The sequence below is a fragment of the Struthio camelus genome, chromosome 1, assembly GCF_040807025.1.
Source record: "Struthio camelus isolate bStrCam1 chromosome 1, bStrCam1.hap1, whole genome shotgun sequence".
Lineage (NCBI taxonomy): Eukaryota > Metazoa > Chordata > Aves > Struthioniformes > Struthionidae > Struthio > Struthio camelus.
Window position 1 is genome coordinate 6,339,118 of NC_090942.1, and position 15,241 is coordinate 6,354,358.

The following is a 15,241-nucleotide window of genomic DNA, read 5'->3' on the forward strand; positions in this document are numbered from 1 at the left end:
CGGGTGAGTTATGTGCACAGCTTGGAGTACGTTTTGGCAGGTGAGGTGGGATTAAGTTTATGGATAAAGATGTCTAACACTGCCTGTCGCCATTCAGGTGTCTATGCACCTGCTAGGTGTCTAACCTCCTGCTTTAACGGAGGTCTAGTCAATACAGCGTCTAGAAACCAATTCGCTTCACCCCAAAGCAGACATTCATAGCGCACGGCTGAACAGCTTTCCAGTATCCACTGACTGCATTAAACAGATGTCCAGAGACTGTAATGAGAGCTGAAACAGCTAGCTCACATATAGAAAAGTGCATTTCAACACCCAACTGTCTCAGTGAGCATGCTAAATACCACCCCAGAAGTTTCAGCAGTGCCATTTTTCCTAGTTATATGACAATATTGACAATATTTTATTATCTTTCATTAAACTTTAGGTCCTTGAATCTGAATTTAGCTTACATTTATATAATCGTTTTCTGGACCTCATGGTAGAAAAGAATGAACACACAAATAACTCCTAGCTGAGCATGTGGCAAGCATGTCAGCGCATGACAAGTTCAAAGAATTCAGACATGGTCGTAATTTAAAAAGTGATTTTTTTTTTTGGATGTAACTAATTGAGATTTTTTAAAACATTTGGACTGGTAGTGTAGACCAATTATTTGAGTGTCTGATTAAACCATCTCACCCTTATCCCATCTGCTTCCCACAGAATGACTGTGGAGGAGGACCGGCGGAGGAGCGAGCGGGGTCGCACGGGAGACAGACCTTTTGCCTCTGCCTGCGGCTTTGCTTCAGGACCAAAATTCCACTGTACAAATTTCTTTGGAAAGTCCCTTTCACAGTCTGTGCGCTGCAATAAACAAATGGTAATAATAGATTGCTGGTATGGTAGTAATACTAATATTTATGTTCTGGATGACAGGATACTGGATTGGAAATTTAGGAGCCTTGGAACTGCATTCCCAGCTCTCCTGCCAGACAACTGTGAACCATGCAAAGGTCACTCCATATTTTCAATGCAGCTGCTTTCCCCGATTCAAAAGACATTCCCTTTTTTTTTTTTTCTTTTTTGAAAACTTATCTGTTTGATCTGTAAATTCTCCAAGGTGGAGACTTTCTTGTTATTCAAATAAAGGGGTCTTGATCTCAAAACAGCTCCAAGTTTTACCATAATACAAATAACATTCAGCTCATACATATTTGCCCCTGCTTAACCTGGTTGTGTGTATGGGCAAAGCATCTCATTTGGTGAGCACACTTCGAAAATGAGAGTTATTTTCTGAATTGCTTTTGGCTGATGATTTAAATCCATTTTATGGTCATTTAATGATAAAAAGTGAGCTTTGTTTACAGGACAGAACTGTTTCACAGTTGGATTAATGCATCTGGTATACGTTCACTAATTTTTTAAATATTTATAATTTATTCCAGCGGCACAACTTGGTGCAGTCCTTCTGGATCAACATATGGTCCACTGCACTGCAGAAATGCGAGAGATCTACAGAGAGATTTTTGACAGAGCAGTACCGGTAGCATCCAACTATACCTCTTTAGAAGATGTTTCTGCTGCTTAGTGTATACAGTCCTGGTTAGCTATTTGCCAAAAAGTTAAATGTTTAATTTGACTGTAACAGCTCTGTCAGTCACTTTAGTCTGTCATATTAATAAGACCTTGTAAATCACTTAGTTATTAACTCAGATTAGTACCAAAGATGAGTGGTGTATAAGATACTTCAAAGTGGCATGCAGTGGCAACTCTCAGCTTTCTGCGGGAACATCCTTCCCTCCTCTGCAGTAAGCACCTATATATAGACAGTGAGCACTATAGGACCGGCAGTGACTTTTGTCTGCAATTAGCATCAGATCTCACTTCTCCAGCCATCTCTGCTCCAAATGGCCTCACACAGAGTCAAGACTTGCCCTTTTTGTGCTGGGGGCAGAGTCAAGTCCAGGACACCAAGAGCCTAGCACTCGTGTTGGAGGGAGGCAGTAGGTACTGCGCTGAGTGTGAACAGTTGGCCAAGGAGACGTGGATTTGAGGTCCAAATGTTGAAACCTGTAATTATAAGGTAGGGATCTGAGGCTGGAGATCAACACGGGGAAGGGAGCAAAGCTGACTGAAGGTTGGAAGAGGAGCCACGCAGTCTCATGCAGGTGTTTTGTATGTGTGTTTGTGCACTTGCACATGCAGCCAACACGGAGGCAAAAAGACTTTTTACACTGGAACAGAGCATAATAGCTCCTCTGAAGCCACCTTTGTCCTTTGGGTTGAGTTGCTTAGTAAAACCACACAAAAACATCCGTTCCAAAGCAAAGAGCTCGAAAGTATCATTCAGGCACCATAGCGCCTAGACAATGCATAGATACTTACTAGTTCTGAAAACTTCGCTGCTGCCCTCTTACCAACTTATGCTGACTGTCTTCCAAATTAAGAAATATCCCTGCCTGCTTAGCACAGAAAGGAAAAGACAGCGTTAAAGTGTAAGTGATGAAATAGCAGACAAAGTTGATGCCAGGGGCAGGCTGCTGTAAGTCTCCACTATAATTATAAAATTATACAAAAGAGAACTTCCCAATTTGGAACTGATTATTTTTTGACTTCATAAAACTAGAGGGATAATTCATTCATTGCCCTTTTCTGCTCTCTTTAATTAGGTATTTTCAACAAGTCCCTTCTTCAGCATCAAAGTTGTTATGAAGCAGGGGTGAGACAAGCTTTTCTCTCTGAATCATTTCAGATAATAATGGCAGGATATTGAAAACATTTCCTTGGTGAGAGAAAACTTTCTCTCTGCATCCGCACAATACCCCAAACTTTACAAAAGCACTGCATCAAGTAATAGCTAAAGCAAACTGAAGTCGCTAAATGCAAGAGCTGAATGTGAAATAATCCCTCTGGGCCCACCTACTGTCCCCCAGCACAGCAGGGTCCCACGGGATCCGCGTCTCTGGTACCTGCTGGTAATGTAACTTAATGAGCAGAAGAATATATGAGTTCAGAGAGACAGAGGCCATGGCAGAGAGCTGTGGGTAGTTCAGCTGGGTGATGAGGGATCCTTGGTTTTGGTTCCTGATCCAGCATCTGTCTTTATGTTACAGCAAGCACATTTTGGGCAAAATGCTTAAACAGGCCCTGGAGCAGGAACTAGGGGTTTCCCGCTCCAGGATGTGACCCACATGACTCAAGTTCTCCCTTGTTCTCTGCCTTGAGTCTTGCACGTCCTTCTGCATCCTCTGTGAAGGCAGGTGTCACTCCCTCCTCCTGCTGTGGTGTCACAGCAAAACGCCTGACTGCTCTGTTTTGTGCAGAAATTCATCTTCATCACTGTGCGTCATGTACCTTCTGAGCGTGTCCATCACATGAGGCCCCGAGAGACATGAAATGAAGGAAGACCTGGTTGATAGGTCTTGGACAGACTGACCTTGAGACTGTCAACGATGTGCTGAGCCCTGCCGAGGTGATGGCAGCTTTGGGGATGGCACAGACACTGCCAGCCGTGCTGGGAACTCTGCAGTGAAAAATGGGTGCCAGGAGATTTTCCAGGACGTAAATGTTGAGGGGAACTTATTTAGTCCTTACAGATGACCTGAGAACTGAGTTAATCAGTGAGTGACTGAAAATTAATGATGGACCTGGAAGTCAAACGTGGGTTGCCAGAGCATCCAATTTAGTGCTTTAATCACAAGTACATTCAAGGATCTAGCGAGGCTTATGGTTTACACTTGCAGTCCCAAATTGTAAATCTCCTCTCTTCACACTTGACACATGCTAGAGACGCACAGCGAAGCCTAATAAGAAATGTTAAGTGAGGAATTAGACTGAGCCTGTTCCTCATGTCAGGGAAGGGTCCTTTGCAATTTTCATAAATTTTCAGTTTAATTCCTTCTAATTTGTTTCACTGAATGTTTGTTTGGAATAAAAATGTTCCCAAGGTGGTAATAGTCATCTGTGCTACTGCTGCAACTGTGTCAGAGCACAGCCTAAAGCAGAAAGGAATCCGCAGAGAGGAATCCTTGGGATCTCCAGTTAAAGGTGAACTAGTCAAAATTAAAAATTGGACAAACTCACTGAAATTCTTAATTCCTGAACCAAGGAATCAAAAACAATTTTATGTAGTTATCAAGAAAATATGACTTTTATCTGTTTGTTTTTTTCACTTCTTTTGGGTTTAAAGGAAATATTTTTAATCTTATTGAATGTTGGCACAGAAAAATGGATAATGAAAGGAAGAGAAATGCTGATATCTGCTTCCTCTTTTTATAATCAATTATTTCAGCTGAATAATGCCTTCTGATGTTTTTCCCAGTAGTTCTGTTTGGTACATTAAGATGAGAGGAAATGTTGTCAAAAAACAGTGTCCTGTTGCACAGGAGTATAGTGAGGAGTAATTAGTTCAGGTATTGGCAGCAATATATAATGCTTTATGGTATATAAGAGTAAAGTGCCGTTTTGAATATTGTTATGAAAAATACACTATTTTCAGATATAGACAAGTTCCCCAAAGGCTTGAAACTCCAATGCAGCTTCTCAAATTCAAAGTCAGTGAGCTAGCACGCCAAAGTCTAGCTGAAAGACATATGCATTGTGAATTTACATAACATAGTTCGACTTTGATTTTTTTCTTTCTTTTCAAATTGTGTCCCAGTTAAATCATCATGGATTTTCCCATTTTCAGCTGTTTATCATTAAAAGAATGAGTTCCAAAATGCTTTCAAAATATTAAATGCAGGTTTTGTTTAAACTTTTAATTGTACATGCTTATATATAAAAAGTTGATGGCAGAAGGGTAACAAAATCCCCAAAGCAATTCTGTTCTCCAAAGAAAATACATATAAATTAAAGCCCAATGTTATTACACTGGTCAGGTTGCTCTGGAGAATTGCATGGACTTCATTACAAAGTAGTCAAGGGTCATAATTAGAATCTATTGGATAAGAAAAATGCAGGGAAAAAACCTCTTTTTTCCTCATGATCTCAGAGAAGTTTAGATTCGGCTATTACTTACCCCACTGCAAATTAGAAATAGGTCCACGAAGCACATCAGTGGAACTGAAAATAAAAATTGGACAAATTGGTATATTTTAGGACGTTGCTAATAATCCTGCACTACAAAGCTGAAGCATTTTTCTCTCAGCGTCTCTCTCAAGGTAAAACAAGCTATTCTTTGTGCAGTGACACTAATGAGGCCTGATTCCCCACAATTTTGTGTCCCATCTCTCTCCACTTCTCTGTGGAGACATTGCAGTATACCTTCACCTTTTTTGCAGTACCTCCAAGGTCCTCACGCATTCCCAGAGTCCCTCACTCCCTGCCATTGCTCCCAGCCACCAGCCGCACAAAGGTCCTTCGCTCTCCGATGGTGCTGAGTGAACCCTCAGAAACTCAAGTGGTTGAGCCACGAGGCTGATCAGAAAGGAGAGCTGATGAATTTCTGCTTTGGCTGGAACTGAGCCCCTCTCTGCTACCCCTTTTTTCCATGGAGTTTCATATTTTGAGACCTCAAAATATTGACCAGTTGGTCAATCCCAAGTTATTTGAGGCACGAGGACAAACTGTGGTTGTATAAACCCTGATGTTTGGTTATTCAGTCTGTATATGCTAAAACTTCATCAAGAATAACTTGCCAGCAGCTTTTAAACTCAGTAATTCCTGACCACAAACTACAGCTTTTATTTAGCTAGGAAGGGTTCCTGGGATCTACTGTTACCCACCCGTGTTAATGTGAATGTGCTAGCATGGCTGATACTGAAATAAGGACCTCATTTTTGGTAAACGGCCATGTTTGGTAGGTATGTTTTATAGAAGATTTTCACCCTCTGTGGATCATAAAAAATGGAGACCTCATACAAGCTGCTGAATGATGGGTCATCTAGTATGTGTTGTGAAGTTATGTTGTCAGTCTTGGCCATACCAGAAGAAACTTCATAAGGAAGAGGAATTGGGGCTTAAATCGGTCACAGTGGATGCACACCAAGGACTGCCTTGTCAGTGCACTTCCGGCTGCCAGCTTAGGGCAGGCTTAAGCTCTCTTTCCACAAAAATACCACATTCATTTAATCAAGCTCAAGGATATGGCCCTAAAAGAGTCTCCAATTGGGGTGAGGTCACAACTGCTCTCATATGGAAACCATATGACATTTATACATCATAAAGAGTCCACATACAACCTGTTGTTTTAGGTATATTGTCTCAACGCTTTGTGATTAAACTTATCATTTTCTTTGCTAATCATGACGACTTCAAAGGGACAACTTCTGTAGAGTTAAAATAATTATATCCGTTCGTACCGTCAGAGTGTATCCAGCTTGTAGTGGTAAGGTGATGTTTCTTCACTGGAGTTCTTAATTTACAGGAGAATTTCTGAGAAACTTTCTTGCAATATCAGCTTTAACTATGAACATCCAAATAATCTATTAACTATAATTAGTTAGTTAATTAATAAACTTCGCAATCCTGCCTTGAGAAAAAAATGATTGTCTAAAAACAACTCTTTGATTTGTGTAACAGGCAACCTGACCTTTAAAAAACTGCAAAATAAAAATTAACCTTGGTTTTCAAAGCTATCATAGTAATAACCCTACAAACGGCAATGCACTGCGTATTGTATATAATTCCAGCATGGATTCTATAGTTTTAGGGTAGCTGAGTAGGTGTTCAATGGATACACACATATTCCTATTTTACTTTCTTCTGCCCCTAAGAATAAAAATTTGCCTAGGGTCTCAAGTTACACATTTTTGCTCTTCAGGACATTACCTCCTTAAATTTCATTTCGTACCTATTTAGTATAATTTTTCCTCCATTTTTTAAATAAATGAAGCAGACATACAAAAAATGTCCGATGGCTTTGAGTGAGACTTTTCAGTTACCTTCATGCTGAGAAAGACAGCAATGCTCTCATGCTGAGAAAGAAGTACAATTTTCTAATACATCTGTATTCCATTTATAACAATATTTAAATATATATGCATATATATATATATATACATATAAACGGTGATTCATCTGATCTTGGTTACCTGCTTTAAGCTGAAATGTCTCCTAGAGGCCTATCTGTCTTCACTGACTACAAAGAGAGCTCTGATGGCCTGCTTAGACTTGCATCTCAAGTTTTTAAACACTAGATCAGTCCTATGTTTAGTCACTTAGATATGTCTTTAAAAAAATTGATATTGCCCAAGCCTCTCTCACTTTCAGGGTGAGAATTTCAAAAGTTTCAGGTGACTGAACAACAATGATGGCAGAAAATCTCCTGCTAATTTCAGTGGAGAAAGATTATTTTTGAGGCCTGGTCGTTTGTGCCTTCTTCTGCACATAACTGATCCTATTTATTCTTTCTATTTAATTTGGAACAATGCGTAAACTGTGTGAAAATCAAATAACTGCGTTACTTAAAGCATAAAAAAACTTGTATTTTTTGACTCGGTTCTTCACTCCCACCTCTACAGATAAAAACACACCTGAGCAAAGAAAGGGTTCGGTTTATTAGGAACTCAATGTACACTTAACTGGCTGGATCCTCCATTGCTCAGCAAATTGAGATACCTTTTCTATCGGTGCTTCCATGTATAAAACACTCTTGATGGAGAACAGCTGCATTTAATCCCCAGCTTTCACAGGTATAAATGCCTTTGCAAATAGAGAAAGACACCCAGTGAATTCCTTCACCATCTGTCCGCTGAGGATGGGCAATGGATTTGATTCTGAACCTCGTGGGAAGCATATAACTTCCCAGAAAGGTGGCATGGTGTCTACCTTGCTCTTTCTAACCCCGCAAGCTCCACCTACATTTTCTAATGAGGCCCCACAGTTCTACATTAGGGCACCTTAGAAGCAGTCATGAAGTTATCACACTGAAAATAAAGGAGTATTTCCCTGTTTTGCAAATGGCATATTCGAGGGTCATGGAAATTCAATGGGTTTTCAAAGAAATTTAAGGATGTGTGGCCCTCCAACCCTCTGCAACATTTAGGTGTCAACGTTAGATTAGATGAGTCCACCTCATTGCAATCTATTGTATAGCACTTAAAGGATAACCAGACAGTAGTGATACACTGCCCTCAAATCCTATTCCTTGAAACCATTAAAAAACAGATCTTTGGGGTGGTTAGTACAAGGAGAGAGACAATTTATACATTTCAGTCCTTTTTTTGCAAACTCTGCTTACATTTCTCTTCACCCCAACATGGGGAAGTGTTTGAGGTTCTGCACATCAGATGTGCCTTTACCTCTCGCCACTATATTAATCACCTTTTTTCCCCCCAAAAAATACTCAGTTGAGTCTCCTTCAGTTCATTCCCCAAAACTGCATTCGTGTAGTGCCTGAGTAATAAAGTCAGCAAAATGACTAGATGGAATTTCATCCTTTTGCATTATCATTGAAAAAGACATTACTATTCCCTCATCAAAAATATCCATCAACCTAATTACATCCCTTTTCTTCATAAAGTTTTAAAATAGGATACCTAAGTATGATAGACAATGTAGAGTTATTATTTAATGACCATAGGGGAGGTACATTTTGATTCATTTTCTTACATGTTAAAAATTTATGACAAACATAAAACCCTGTTATAGCAGCTGGATCATTTGTGATGGACATAATTTCATTTAAATCATATATAGATAAAACATTATGTACATTTTAAAGCATTATGCTATGCCAAACCTCTTAGGGAGGCAGTTTGGTAGATTGGAAAGGAGATGGTGAGCACAGGCCTAGCTGATAAACAGGGAATTTTGAAACCCGGCACCTAAAACAGTGATCTTTTTCACATATTTTGTGCAAATTTGTATTAATTTTAATTAGCTCTCTGGAAATGCCTAATTATTTTTTCCTGATCTATTTAAAGGCATTGATTTTTTTCATTGGCCTTGTACTATGACCTTGCTCTTCCTATCTCTTTCCTCAGCAGTTTTGTTTGGCTCACCTTTTCTGACGGAAGAAAAAAACAAAATAAGTAAATCAAAACAGCAGGCACAGATTTTCAGAGAGCACAAATTGTCTGACAGCCACAGAGGTAAGGCGTTTCAGACCAGAGGAAAGGTTTTACACGGAGCTGCAATTGCAACACTCCTCTCTGCTTTGTGGGCATCCTAACAAATTCTTAACCAAATCCAGATGGTTTCTGTTCCGTCAAAAAAGATGTGAATAAACTCCCCTCTGCTGCAAAAAGTTACGCCAGGATAGTAAAAGGCAAAGTCTGAAAAAAAGTGATAAAATAGTTTAAAAATGTAAGAGACATTTATGCTTAGAATGGAATTTTCCTATAAATAGGGATGGTAGCTTTGCTTCCCCCTCCAAATTCCAGTTAGTAGCTCGGTGCTACTCAAATCATTGCCATTAATGCCTGCTCTTTTGCTAGAGAAATGTGGTTCCAAATACTTTCTATACATAGAGTTTATCTGACAGGAAAGCACAGTAAAGACTGCAGAGAGGTTTACAAATTTTCTTCTCAAACATATTGGAGTTTCCATTTTAAAATGATCAGTTGCCAACGGATATGAAAGGGAAACAAATGTAGAGAAACTATGCCCTATAAGCTTCTTTCAGGGTTTTTAGGGAAGTAATCTCACTAGATAAATTTGATTGCTTTATTTCATCAAATTAGGCATTGGCCCTGTACAGCTAAAAAAAATCCTCTTCTTTGTAGATCTTCTTGCAAAAACTAGGTTTTCATTTCTGAGCCTTGAGTCATGCAACACGATGTAGCTAACTGACTTTCATCAGAGCTATGTCAGTCTTCATCAGCTTTGGATGAGGTCCATCTTTTTGGTATTATTAAATATCTGTAATGTTTCACAATGCATTCGCATGAAAGACATCGACCAAGGATCAGAGCAGGTTGCCGCTCCTGGAAGCTGGAGGAAGCTCTTAAAGTGAAATAAATGACAGTAGCGTTAAGGACAGGAATCAGTGGATGCTGTTTGAATGGGAAGTAATTTGAAAGGGTCAGACTGAATATCCTGCCTAGTAGATCAGATAGATCAGCAAGTCTTCTGACTAAATTGGGGGTTTGCATGTGTTTATGAATGCACATGTGTGTTGGCGAGTAATCCTTTGGGTTATTTAATTCTGACCTGGATAAAGCTTTGCCTTCCACGATGGTCCGTACTGGGCAATTCTGTAATGCCGTGGAAACTGGCATGATGACCTATTTGAGAAGTCTTTTCTGGTCTCTAAATCATGGATTTTTTATCTTATTTTAAATTGCGTAACTGCAAATTTACTTCCAATTTGTGAGAGAAATAATAATCTTTACAATATATCCTAAAAGTGTCTCTCTTTTCTGTGAGAGACAAGAGAAGTAAGGCACAGATGATCTATGATTTATGTTATAAAAGTAAATTATCACCACTGAAGTCTGCCTCCAACTTCCTTTATTTTTAGAGTAAGACAAAAGCACAGCCCTTCAATTGATCCACTCTTTTGCTAGATAATATTTTGCAGATGAAGGATTTTTTTTCTTTGGGGATTATCCCAAAATGAAGGTTTGAGATATTTTTTTCTTTTTGATATTTCTATTATTCTATCACGAGATTCCTTAGGGAACACTGTATCTTTAATAGCTAGATGCTTTATCTAAGACAGATGACAGCGTTACTTGTCTGTGACTCATGAAAGATTTTCATGTTATGGCTGAAATTTATTTTGAGGATAATTTTGAATATTTTTTTACATATATTTCAGCATTAATTGCCTTGGAATTACCTGAAATAACTATAGCAACCAAGAGCTTGCGTAACTTAAAATAACAACAACAAAAAAAAAAGGTCAGAAGTTACTTCCATTTGCAGTACCTACTTGCAATACATGTGAGTCAAGTACATATATTGCTTGTTTCATTGTCATCACTATTAATTACAGCAATAAAAATGACTCCGTTATTGCTGTCCCGAAAAGATGTTAATGATGTGGTCATCACTGCAATAGCTAAATTGGCTAATGTGATGGCATAATAAATTCAGGCTATAATTGGGCTGATTCTCTTTTCTCTGACATCTGTGTAAATTAGGAGCTCCCTAAACATAAAACTTGTGTAAATGAGAAAAGATTCAGATCCTTGCTTTATAGCTGTGGAGACCTATTTGTAACAGTTAGGTAATTTTAGTTAGCCGCTCTGTGCTCTCGTGCTGCATTAGCTGCCATTTATATTCCATATACGTAGCCACCTGCATTTCACTGTTGGCATGTGTCTATAATAGCTAACTTACTAGTGTATTAATATTCTTGCATCAGTTATATTTCCCAACAACTCATCAGTAGGTATTTCATGATGAAATAAATATAACTGTAGAAAAAGTAAATATATCTTATATATACAAATAATCATACAAAACCAAAAAAACCTTTTAACCAAATTCATGATTACAAAGCCAACCATTCGAGCGTTACGGAAAATAAAATCTCAGCTTGTCTCTCCTGCCTCTTTTATTTTGACTACGTGTGTTACTTTTCTGCAAGGTCCCAGCCTCATTTAGAGAACAGGATGGGCAGTTCGCTATTAATGAACAGCCAGGCAATACTTTGTTTTTCCATGTCATTCAGTGTTCTCAAGCTTTATTTACTGTACGATATTCACACTTTGCTCTGAAGACAGAATGATTGATTTCTTCCCAGCATTTCCATGCTGCTTGTCTTTTGTAACATCCATGGGTTTCACAAAGATTATTGAGTTTTTATGCATAACCGTTCTGTTAGACAAAAAGATTAAATTATTCCCATTTTAGAGAAGGAGAAGGTGAGACAATGGTTGACCTGGATTTACCCCACTTATTCTAGTTACGTAACTGTGTTACTCAGGTCAGGAAGCTACTAACTTCAGAGTCTCTCCACAATCAATGGAAGGAAACAGGATCTTCTGCAGAATAACACAGATTGCAGAAAACTGCAGATCCTCTGCAGATTTTAAGTGGGTATTTCTCTGCATCAGCTACCAGCACAGCCTAAGAAACCTATGCTCCTAACTCTAATAAGTGATCAAAGTTAGCGGGGGTAAATTCAGACTCCCATTGATTAATGAGGTATTTAAGGCTTAATTTTTCATGGAAATAACAAACAAAAAAAACTAACAAATGCATCTATTTCCACCATTTCATTGTTTCGTTGAAGGAACGAGTCTGATAAATTTTTTCTTGTGAGTTCTTTGCCTTTCTGCATATCAGATTTCCCCCGGATCCTGTGCTGAGGACCCAGAAAATGCGAAACACACATTTAATGGCCAACCATAGAAATTTTTATTTCCAACAACTGGCCTAGAAACACAGAGGATCTCCTGCAGAAGCAGCTCGGGACTTCAATCTTCCGTGGAGAGAATTCAGCTCCCTCTGTCAGGACACCACACTTTCTCTTCCAGCAATCAACTCTCTAACGCGTTATACAAATTCCAGTCCTTGCCAAAATAGATAGAAAGAAAGAAAGAAAGAAAGAAAGAAAGAAAGAAGGAAGGAAGGAAGGAAGGAAGGAAGGAAAACTGATCCTAACAGCTCATTAAACTGAACAACCTTCACTTATCTCCCTGGCCCATTTCTGGATCTCGACTTGCAAGGAATTGAAATGGAGAATTCAGCCCCTAGCCTGCAGTCACAGTAATACTTCGGCGCTTTGCAATTTTTCACCACTTGACGCCCCTTGTCAAAACATTAAGGGGGATGTAGAGCAGCAGCATGTCATTATGTAACGTTTTTACACATCGTATTTATAAAGAGTCAAACACATTTTATTCTTGATCTAGAACTCCGCTAATTAGATGCCGCTGACAGTTTGACTGCAGACTTCGAGTCTGAACGCTGTCAGGCTGCTCCTGGTTGGCATTTATAGTTGGCTGGTCCATAGAAGGATGGGCCTCTCTGCTCAGGTTTTCAAGGCAAGACAGCAGCATCGAAACTTTCACCACTTGTTCATCATCCCTCGCTTGTTAATTAATGTCTGCACAGTGTTTTGTGCATGGGCTGCCAGAATGCTGTCTTTTATTTCCCTGGTGAAAAGCCTAGAAAACACGCTGGTGGGCCTCCCTACACACAGGTGAACCATCCCAGCAGGGTGACAGAAAAGCCAGACACTAAATCATCAGAGACTGGGTCCCTTTGTGAAACACGTACATCACAGGTTTTTCACAGTAATATAGGCTAGTGCTATTATGATTACAGATTTCTAGATTATAGATTTATAGCTAAATAGATTTATGTAGGCTAGCCAGCTCGGGTCTGGGGAACTAGCTGGGAAAACACAGAGTTTAGCGGAGGATGTAAAGCCAGCCTCAAGGATGGACAGGATTAGCGTTAGTGTGACCTAAAGCTACATCCTGGACACGTCTAACCTTTTCTCCTAGAAATTTTGTCTGGAAGACATCTGAGGACATCCCACTCTTATAGGGAATTTCTGAACCACTTCACTCTGCTTTGACCATCTTTCTGGAATATGCACAAACTAGCCACACTTCTCAAGCAGTCTGGGGAACCGCCACGTCCATTGTACCTATTATTGAAGGAATCTGTTACACATGCGTTCTTCAAAGGCATAATCTTTGTGCATAACTGACTTTCTTTAGGGACAACTTGCCACATGTCTGCATAATGAATAGATCAAGTCCCCCTAAATGAAATTAAGTTAGGATTTTGCTGCCTACAAACACAGTTCATCCTACATGATTTGCAGGACTGCATACCCCTAAATTAACTATTCATTTTCCGTTCAAATTTTCCTGGGTGCTGAACTTCAGGCACAACTGTGTAGGAAAATAGCTATCTATGTCCCAGCTGAATGCAGATTAGAGGGAAAAGTAACAAAGTTGGAAATGGTCAGGACAAGACTAACTCCACCAGGACTGGCAGTAATTCCTGCCTTTGCTATTCGTTGTCTACTCATGTGGATGTCTGTATCTATTGAATTTCCTAAGTTATGTGTCCATCAGCATACTGTAAAACCTCTTGTAATTATACTTTTTTTTCAGTAAATACCTATAACTTCATGTGCAAAAGCATAGTGAAAACCCAGGAAAAGAGAATGCATCCATTTCTGCTGATTTTGAAAATAGTAAATAATGTCTTTTGCTTCCTTCTACCAGTCAGAGGTACTCATGCAGCTTCTGAGAACTACTATCATTTATTCAGATGTCTAAATACGCATTTAGTTGTTGAAGTTGGAGGCACATGTTTGGAAACACGGGCTAAATTTGTTATTTAGAGATATTTTTCAAAGCCAGGGTAACACATATTTACAATGGGTGACAACTGTTAAGGATGGTTTGTTTTGTTTTGCTTTTTGTTTTCAGTACAAATTAGTGGATATCCCTGGACTACAGAATTACATTGAGAGCTCAGGGTTACCCTATGTTTGTGAAGAACTGACTGCTTGTTTAGGAGAGTCAAATCATGGCTTTACATGAAGGCAGACTTCGCCTTTATCAGTTCAGCAGTTTTAATCTTCATCTCCTCATTTGATGAACAGTGGAAAGGGAAAAAAACGCACCAAACTCATGGCCATAATTGGAGGGGAAAATGTCACTCTCTTGGTTTCATTGCTCTTTGGAAACAAAAATCACACTACTTTTCCCTACAATAAAGCAAGGTCTCTCTCAGTTGTGAAATTTTCCCTACAGAAATCTTGCATAGCAGTAGTAAATAATGCAGCACAAGGTGGTGACGACGACACATTAGAGCTTCTTTTGAATGCATGCTGTGCTTTGTGCTCCATGTAGAATCCAACGGACAGCGATATGAAGGGGGAGAGAGACTTACTTGCGTCCGGATTACATAATCCACTCCTCTCTGTTATTACCGTTTTAGGCGTTTCGTCCCAAGATGTTCTGCTTCTCATAAAGTGCATTCAGCCTTATCTGGAGCTCAGAAGCCTAAGGCTTTGTTAGAATAGTTATTTATAACTTAACTATAAAAAAAAAAAAAAATAGCTGAACAGGAAAACGCTTCTTCAGTCATAAATGAATAGTTCATTTGTACCTAAGACGAGGAAGAACAGCTTTCAAAGAGCTTCCATTTCAATTGCAGAGTCATCACTTCCAGGTAGAAACTGTCGGAAGCAGCTTCTCCGAAACGAGTTTTGTGCAATTTGTTGCCTAAAGCTTAGAGTTAAAATTTCCAAAATGTTTCTGGGATATGAATACCTTCGGGTTATTCTGGGTGTCCAACGTGGAGTGACTCTCAAAGAAGCCTTTACACTACTAAGCGTTTCCATCTCCCTGAAAATCAGACTTCCTTGTCAAATGTAAGGTTAAGAATCTAGAAATGG

At 39.2% G+C, this 15,241-nt stretch overlaps 1 long non-coding RNA gene across 1 annotated transcript in view; it reads right to left on the reverse strand.

The window, feature by feature from the left end:
* Positions 1–466: 466 nt before the first annotated feature.
* LOC104149415 (uncharacterized) overlaps positions 467–15,241 on the reverse strand; it is a 36,034-nt gene continuing 21,259 nt past the window's right edge. The window contains exons 4-5 of the long non-coding RNA XR_695329.2: positions 5,000–5,043; positions 467–843 (exon numbers count right to left, since the gene is read on the reverse strand). This is a non-coding gene — a long non-coding RNA (uncharacterized lncRNA). The remainder of the gene's footprint in view (positions 844–4,999; positions 5,044–15,241) is intronic.